Source organism: Lolium rigidum, chromosome 1 (assembly GCF_022539505.1).
Source record: "Lolium rigidum isolate FL_2022 chromosome 1, APGP_CSIRO_Lrig_0.1, whole genome shotgun sequence".
In the NCBI taxonomy this organism is placed as follows: domain Eukaryota; kingdom Viridiplantae; phylum Streptophyta; class Magnoliopsida; order Poales; family Poaceae; genus Lolium; species Lolium rigidum.
In genome coordinates, this window is record NC_061508.1 from 12177799 (window position 1) to 12187379 (window position 9581).

Consider the following 9581-nt stretch of genomic DNA (forward strand, 5'->3'; position numbering starts at 1 on the left):
CCGCCTTGAAGGATAGGTTGAAAACTTTAACATGCAGCTCACAAGGACGGCTCTCGGTGAGATCATCCACGGGGGTAGCGAGGAGGCTCGACCACCTGGTCATCATCATCATCATTATCCACTCGCTGAGAGGAAGCCACGCTGCTTTTCCGGTGTGGTTGAGATTGCGGCGGGGCGATGGCATTGAGCGGTGCAGGATCTACAGCCTGCCCCCGAGCCATCCGAGATGTAAGTACTTGGGTTACCATGGTTAATTGGGCTTGCATGGTGCTCATACCCTCCTCTAAGTTAGCCGGGCGGTCTGTTTCCCTTGCCTTCCTCCTCTCATGGCTTTTATCGGGAAATCTCTTCCTTTCCGCAGGAAAGCCATACTTCCACGGAACGGAGCTCGCTGTGCCTCGTGTTCGTCCGCCGTGTTCTTTGTTCCCAAGGGCGCGTGTCGGCTCATCGTTCTCTCTTTCGGGCTGGAACAACCCCGCCTCCACGTCCCTATGTGCCTTTTCCGGGGCATCAATGGGAACCTTCGGATGAGCTTTCTTATAGATGCACTTCCCTGTTTCCGGATCCAACGTTCCCCCAATCCCGTAGAACCACTCCTTGCACCGTTCGATCCAACCGTGTGTCCCTAATCTGATCCCTTTATCGGTCGGTTCCGCCTCAGCTGCCTCCCACTTAGGACGGTTAGCCCCGTATCCACCCGGACCCGAATTTGGTGATATAGCTTCAACGCAGCATTTGCCTTATTTATTTCCGACCTTCTCAAAAATTCTTCTGACTCCGTGCTGTACTTCACGAATTCGTCCCAGTGATTTTTTACCTTCTCACTGTCCGGAGTCTTCTTTAACTTGATAAGGCGGCGCAATCTTTTCTTGTGGCTCTTGAATAGTTCGGCCATCTTCTTCTTGCCAAACTCGCGGAGGGCCTGCTCCATCTTGGCCTTCTCGGCGTCACCCCCTCTTCGGGTACTATGTTGAAATGTGACATGAGCTTGTTCATAATGCTGTTTTTGGCTACATCATCGATATAAAGACCTTGAGCTTCTTCCTCTGCAGACAGCACTAGTCCCTTCGGCTTGTGCCATTCTCGAACGGTGATCGGGACGTGGTCCCTAACAAGCACTCCGCATTGAGCTATAAATGCCTTTGCACCTTTCTCTCGGAGCAATCGGTTTACCATCCTTCTCGATGTGGGTGATGTCGTGCCTAACACCGTCATCCAACTTTTGGCCGGGCCTCGCTTCCTCGACTTTACGTAAGAAGTGCTCGATCCGGAGGGCTAAAAAAGAAATAGTTCATAGTCGGTACAATTTCATTAGTTAATGCATCTAGTCGATCAACAGCGGCTTAATTAATTTATATACCTCGGTGATAACTACGAGTTCGGGAGCCATTATGATGATCTTGTTCCTCACCGGCGCCACTAGGATCTTCTTCCTCAATATCCTCCGCTCCCTCACCGGAGTCATTCAAATAAGTTGCGGTGACATCGTCACCGCCATCATCTGGAATAACGTCGTCGTCGTGATCATCCAGAGTACCGTTTGCTATGAGTTCCTCCATGAAATTTTCTTGAATTTCATCTCTCTCCATGCTTTCTACAACGACCTGCAAGCTATACATAGGAACCATCATATGATCAAATTAAGGATAATGCGAGAAAACTGAAAATGGAGTTACATATGTGTAGTTCTTAACTAAGGATCGATAATATAGTGCTGAAAGCGAATACTGCAGTTACATGCATACATAGATCGGGTTCATGTTTATTTAACCCTAATACATATCAATCACTACTACAACCACTCAACCGCGCGAGACCGGGTCCTAGAGGGCGCCGACCGGGTCCCGAGCCGCGCCGGGTGTGCCCCCAAAGCCACGGAACAACAACGGGAGCATAGCTAACATGAGATCCCCGCATAACGCTCCATCCGGTCCTATACATGTTGTCTAACGCGTACATGTAACGGCGAACGTGCTGGTCCTCCGCTTCAATGCGCTGAGCTACCTCCTCCGGCGGGGCCGGCTCCCTCCGAAACGACCGTGGCCCATAAGACCTCCACCAAAGAATATCCGGGTCGACAACGGGACCCGGATTCCGCACCAAGGTGCGCGACCCGGAAGCTAAGACCTCCCGAGTGCCACCCCGGCGGAGCCCGGTCCCGGACCTCCCCCATCCGCTCCATCTCCTCGGTGAGAGTCGGACCACGGCCCGCCGGCCGCCGCTGTCGCGGCATCGTAGCTACGAAAACAAATCATATATGTATACTAATATAAATAAAAAACATGATATTGTGCTAAATAAAAAACTTCACTACTTTTGTACTAACGCCGCGTTCCACGACCCCGGATCGATCGATCCGGATCGGGGTCGGGAACGACGAGCGGGAGCGGTAGAGGGAATTGAACGACCGTATTTTGGGGGCGCCGGCAGGGGCGTCGACACTACCGGCACCGCCACGGACTCGGCGCTCCTCCTCTCGCTCTTCTCTCTATTTCGCGACCCTAGTACTATGTCGCGGTGGCACCGGCAGGGGCGCCGGCACTACCGGAGATGGTGGCGGTCGGCCGGTGGTGGCACTATAACATAGGGGTATGGTGGCGGCTGCTCGTAAAATATATCCATCTTATTTTGATCATAAAATCCTATGTTCCCTAAAAAAAAACCTATCTAATACACTATGTCTAATACACTATGTCCAATTATCTAATACACTATGTCTAATACACTATGTCTAATACACTAAGTCTAATACACTATGTCCAATTATCTAATACACTATGTCTAATACACTATGTCTAAAAAAAAACCTATCTAATACACTATGTCTAATACAAATAAAAGTATCTAATACAAATAAAAAGAAACAAAAAAAAAATAAAAAAATAAGGGGCCGGGGGCGCTCTCACCTTGCCGGCGGCGGTGGAGGAGGGGCGCGGCGGTGGAGCGCGGGCGACGGCGGTGGAGCGCGGGCGGCGGCGGCGGTGGAGCGCGGGCGCTCTCACCTTCACGGCGGCGAGCGCGGGCGGCGGCGGCGGCGAGCGAGCGCGGGCGGCGGCGCGCGGAGACGGCCGGCACGCGCGCGACCGTCGGGAGAGAGGAGAGAGGGGCGGCGCACGGCGGCGGCGGTGGCGGTGCGCGAGGCGGAGGGCGGCGGCGGCGGTGCGAGCGGCGGAGGCGGTGGCGATTCGCGGCGCGGCAGCCTGGCGGCGCTGTGGTGTCTCCTCCTCGCGCGATTGATTTGCGCGAGGAAGGAGACGAGCAGTTATACCCCCCCCCTTTGGACCCGGTGCGTTTTACAAACCGGGTCCAAAGGCCCCCCTTTGGACCCGGTTTGTACCGGGACTAAAGGCCATTTTTGCTGCGTTTTCGCTGCGCGCGCAAAAAAGGCCTTTAGTCCCGGTTTGTAATACAAACCGGGTCCAAAGGCCAAATTTTTTTAAAAATTTCATTCCCGCCTTATTTCAAATGAAAAAAAGCCACCGCACCGCCACCGCCTGGCCACCACCGTCACCGCCGTGTAGTGGCCACTGTCGCCACCGCCACCGCCTGCCCACCACCGCCACCGCCGTGTACTGGCCACCGTCGGCACCGCCGTGTACTGCCCACCACCGCCACCGCCACCGCCTGGCCACCACCGTCACCGCCATGTACGGGCCACCGCCGTGTACTGCCCACCACCGCCACCGCCACACGTGTCCCTTCCCCGTGCCACGTGTCGCCGCCGCTTCCACGTGCCTCGCCCCGCCGCCACCGCCATGTACGGGCCACCGCCGTGTACTGCCCACCACCGCCACCGCCGTGTACTGGCCACCGTCGGCACCGCCGTGTACTGCCCACCACCGCCACCGCCTGGCCAGCACCGTCACCGCCATGTACGGGCCACCGCCGTGTACTGCCCACCACCGCCACCGCCACACGTGTCCCTTCCCCGTGCGACGTGTCACCGCCGCTTCCACGTGCCTCGCCCCGCCGCCACCGCCGTGCGACGTGTAGATCCCGCTTCCACGTGCCACGCCCCGCCGCTTCCCCGCGCCACCTGTCGCCGCCGCTTCCACGTGCCACGCCTCGCCGCTTCCCCGCGCCACCTGTCGCCAAACTTGCCGCGTCGCTGTGCTATAAAGCGCCGCGTGCGCGCGGAACCACACGTCGCCGTCGCCTCCGTTCATTCGTCGCCGGGATGCCGCCGCGCGCGTCGCGGCTCGTCCGGTTTCCGTGGCGTCCGAGCGCGGCCGAACGGTAGGTTCTACGCCGAGATGCGTGCCGGTGGCTTCCGGCTCACCCTCGGCACGTACAACACCCGGAGCTGGCGGCGCGCGCTTACGACGCGGCCGCATGGCGATTTCGGCGGCCACGGTGCGACATGAACTTCCCAGACGTTGAATCGCTAGAGGAGGCGGAGTTCCTCGCGCCGACGCCGTGCCTCGTCGACGACGAGGACCGTCGCCGCCACCGCCAGGTGCAGCGCCGGATCGCAATCGCCGAGCACGACGAGGAGTTGATGCGCCAGTGGAGGGCGCAGGTTCCCCAACGACGTCGACAACACCGCCGCGTTCTTCGCTGACCTCCGGGCACAACGCAGGTCCAACGAGCGCCATCGTCGGGCCGTCGCCGTGTTCGAGCTCGATAACCCGAATACAACTTGGGCCGACAACGACCCTCGGTGGGACGACATTTGGACCGAGACAACCTCCGACGACGAGTAGATCGACTAGACTAGTTGTTTATCTATTTTATTGTATTTTCAATAAAGTCGTTGTGGCGGACGCCGATGATGAGAAAAGTTTCCCGCCAGATTACATGTGGAATTAAAGTACGTAACTCAACTGAAAATTAATTAAGATACATGGCCAGATAGTACTCGTGCCTAGCCCTATAGTACTCGTGCCTAGCTCAACTGAAAATTAATTAAGATACATGGCCAGATTCGACCGTTCGAGTCATTCGGCCATACTCGTGCCTAGCCCCGTAGTACTCGCCACCGTAGTCGTCGTAGTCACCGTCATCATCGTCGCCGGCATCGGGGTCGCGGTAGTCAAACCTCGGCGGGAGAGCACGCGTGGGCCGGGACTGAGGGTAGCGCAGGCGGGGGCCACGGTGGGCCATGACGCCCTGGAGAGTTCGGTCGCGCCACCACAGCCGACGGCCGGCCTCGTTGAAGTTCGAAGGAGGCGGGCCGCCCTCCTCGTGCCTCGGCGAGCGCCCTCTCACGCCGATTGATGAAGAAGCTCTCCCAAGTCGGGCCGTAGTCGGGATGCCACTGGGGATTCCTCCGCTGCTCTGGCGTGAGCTCGAAGTAGTAGTGGTTCGTGATGGCCATCTCGCGCGCCACACCTAGAGGGACAGGAGGGACCGGTACCCCTCCGACGCTCAGCAACCAGCCGGTAGGGACGCGGTGAGCCCGGCGGGCAGGGGTAGTTCGACGCGCAAAGCGCCTCCGCCTCCCGGAGGGTTAGAGATACGATGGAAGCCATGTGACCCGGTGATGAGGTTTGCGGATATGAGTCTAGATGTGATATGTAAATGGAGGCCATGCCAACATATATATAGTGAAAAAATGGCGGGAGGACGGAGGCGGGAAGCGTGGAAAGCGCGGGAAGAAAAATAGGCGGGAACGCAGTGGCGCCAAAAACCGTCGGTGGGATAAGGACGTGTGGGTAACCTTTAGTCCCGGCTGGTGGGTACAACCGGGACTAAAGATCCTTTTTTGTGTCATCTAACAAAACTCGTCGGTGGGATAAGGACGTGTGGGTAACCTTTAGTCCCGGCTGGTGGGTACAACCGGGACTAAAGATGTCAGCAGGATAAGAACGCATGGGTGGACGCACCGCTCGATGAGATAAAGCATGTAGCGCACGACGCCCTGTCGAAGGAACAAGACAAAGTAGAAGAGGTGCCGTGCCTATAAAAGGAGCATCGATACGCCTTGCCAAGCCCCCGAACGACTACATCTCATCTAACGATGTTGGGGAAAGGGTTGGGAAATCTCCCGTGGCGCATCTCCACTTTTAATATCTTACATACAGTTACATGATTACACAAAAATAAATGGGAAATTGATTGCCATGTTGAGATACTCATTTGTGCCATGAACATTCTTCAATTAACTTGATGATGGAGCATCTTCATCATTTAATTAATCTTCTTCGGCCGTAACCATGGAGCATCTTCATCATTTAACTTGATGCTTGGATCAATGTTCACTCGAAGGGTGGAATTTCATCAAACCGATTATAATCTTCTCGACATGTCCGTCTTGTCCTCCACTCCCACGATGTTTCTTTTTCCGTAAAGAACTATGTGGCGCTTTGGCTCATCGTTTGATGTATTTGTTTCCTTATGTTTCCTTTTTCTTGGTTTGGTAGACATATCCTTCACATAGAAAACCCGGGCCACATCCTTGGCTAGGACGTAATGGTTCGTCTCTATACCCAAGATTGTTGAGATCCATCGTTGTCATTCCATACAACTTGTCTACCCGCACCCCGCCTCCTGTTTTGTTGACCCATTTGCACCTAAACAAAGGGACCTTAAAAGAAGGTCCATACTCAAGTTCCCATATATCCTCTATGTAACCATAATATGTGTCATTTGGGCCTTCATTCATTATTGCATCAAAGCGGACACCACTGTTTTGGTTGGTGCTCTTTTTATCTTGGGCGATCGTGTAAAATGTATTCCCATTTATCTCGTACCCTTGGAAAGTCACTACAGTCGAAGATGGTGTCCGGGCCAGCAAGTACAACTGATCTTCAATATGTTTGTTATTCAGGAGATGTTTTTGCAACCAACCGCCGAAAGTCGACATGTGTTCACGTCTAATCCAATCGTTCGACCGCCCCGGGTTCGGGAGCGTAGAAAGTTCTTGTGGTCACCGATATACGGAGCCACCAAGGTGGAACTTTGTAGGACCGTGTAGTGTGCTTGAGTCAAAGAAATCCCGTCCCTACATATCATTGATTTCCTTCCTAGCGTGCCTTTTCCACTTAGTCTCCCTTCATGCCGCGATTCGGGAACACCAATCGGCTTAAGGTCGGGAATAAAGTCAACACGGAATTCAATGACCTCCTCTCGTTCCATAGCCCTTGGAGATGCTTCCTTCGGCCTAGCACGGTTATGAACATATTTCTTCAAGACTCCCATGAACCTCTCGAAGGGGAACATATTGTGTAGAAACACAGGACCGAGAATGGAAATCTCATCGACCAGGTGAACGAGGAGATGTGTCATAATATTGAAGAAGGATGGTGGGAACACCAGCTCAAAACTAACGAGACATTGGACCACATCATTCTGCAACCTCGGTAGAATTTCTGGATTTATTACCTTCTGAGAAATTGCATTGAGGAATGCACATAGCTTCACAATGGGCAGTCGAACATTTTCCGGTAGAAGCCCCCTCAATGCAATCGGAAGCAACTGTGTCATTATCACGTGACAGTCATGAGACTTCAAGTTCTGGAATGTTTTCTTCTCCATATTTATTATTCCCTTTATATTGGAGGAGAAGCCAGACGGGACCTTGATACTCGCTAAGACATTCAAAAAATATTTCCTTCTCTCGCTTTTGTAAGAGCGTAGCTGGATAAATGACGTCCTTTAACTCTCTCATGCAGCTTTTTGGGGTCTTTCCAACGTTGCTCGGTCCTCCCGTGCTTCCGGTGTATCTTTTTTCTTCCCGTACACACCCGTAAAGCCTAGCGAGGTTCACGCAAAGATTCTTCGTCACGTGCATCACATCGATTGAAGAGCGGACCTCTAAGACTTCCCAATAGGGTAGATCCCAAAATATAGATTTCTTCTTCCACATGGGCGCGTGTCCGGCATCGTCATTCGGAACGGACCGTCCGCCAGGACCCTTTCCAAATATTACATCTAGATCCTTGACCATACCAAATATATCAACACCATCACGATGGGGAGGCTTCCTCCGGTGATCAGCCTCACCGTTGTAATGCTTGCCTTTCTTTCTTACGGGATGGGTAAGCCTAAGAAATCGACGATGCCCCGTGTACACGACCTTCCGACCTTTTTCCAAATAATCACCTTCGAGCTCATGTAAACAGTGTGTGCATGCATTGTATCCCTTGTTTGATCTGTCCCGAAATGTTACCAAGAGCAGGCCAGCTCATTGATGGTTACGAAAAGCATCGCTCTTAGGTCAAATTCCTCCCGCTTGTGCTCGTCCCACACACGTACACCTGCTAGGGACCACAGCTGTAGAAGTTCTTCGACTAATGGCTTCAGGTACACATCAATGTCGTTCCCGGGTTGCTTCGGGCCTTGTATGAGCACTCGGCATCATAATGAACTTCCGCTTCATGCACAACCAAGGAGGAAGGTTATATATACAAAGAGTCACAGAGCCAGGTGCTATGGCTGCAGCTCTGCTCTCCAAAAGGATTCATGCCATCTGTACTGAGACCAAACCGTAAGTTCCTTGCATCCTGTGCAAAGTTTGGGAACTCTCTATCGATTTTTCTCCATTGGGAGCCATCAGCAGGGTGCCTCAACATCACATCTTTCTTACGGTCTTCTTTGTGCCATCGCAACAACCTAGCATGCTCTTTATTTCTGAACAAGCGTTTCAGCCGTGGTATTATAGGAGCATACCACATAACCTTGGCAGGAACCCTCTTCCTGGGGCGCTCGCCCTCAACATCACCAGTGGTCATCTCGTCTGATCTTATACCGCAATGCAATGCACACCGGACATGCATCCAAATTCTCGTACTCATCGCGGTAGAGGATGCAGTCATTAATGCATGCATGTATCTTTTGCACATCTAATCCTAGAGGGCAGACAATCTTCTTCGCTTCGTACGTACTGGCGGGCAATTCGTTACCCCTTGGAAGCTTCCTCTTAATTATTGTCAAGCAACTTTCCAAATCCCGAGTCGGTGACACCGTTCTCCGCCTTCCATTGCAACAATTCCAAGTGTCTGCCTAGCTTTTTATGGCCATCTTCGCAAGTTGGGTATAACAATTTGTTGTGATCTTCTATCATCTTGTCGAAGGCCAACCTTTCCTTTTCAGTTTCACATTCTCTCCTTGCATCAGCAATGGCCCGGCCAAGATCATCATCAGCAGGCTCATCTGGTGCCTCTTGATCTTCTACTTCATTGTCTTCATTGCCTTCTGCAGTATCATCGTATTCAGGGAAATTGGGATAACCGTCATCATCCTCTTCCTCTTCGTCATTGTCTTCCATCATAACCCCTCTTTCTCCGTGCTTGGTCCAACAATAGTAACCGGGCATGAAACCGGATCGCGTGAAGGTGGTCGTGAATGAGACTCGAGCGAGCGTAATTTACGGTATTCTTGCAGTCCACACATGGACAATACATGAAGCCACCATGTTTGTTTGCCTCCGCCACGGCCATAAAATTATCCAGGCCCGCAGTGAACTCGTCAAACCGTCGGTCAATGTACATCCATTGCCGATTCATCCGCATGATATAATTAAGCTGATCAAAACCATTACGTAACATCACGATGTATATATACACATGCATTTTATCAATTGCGGATGAAAAGGATAAAGTTGTTAACCTCGATGAAGAAGAAAAAAGCAAGTTAAGTGT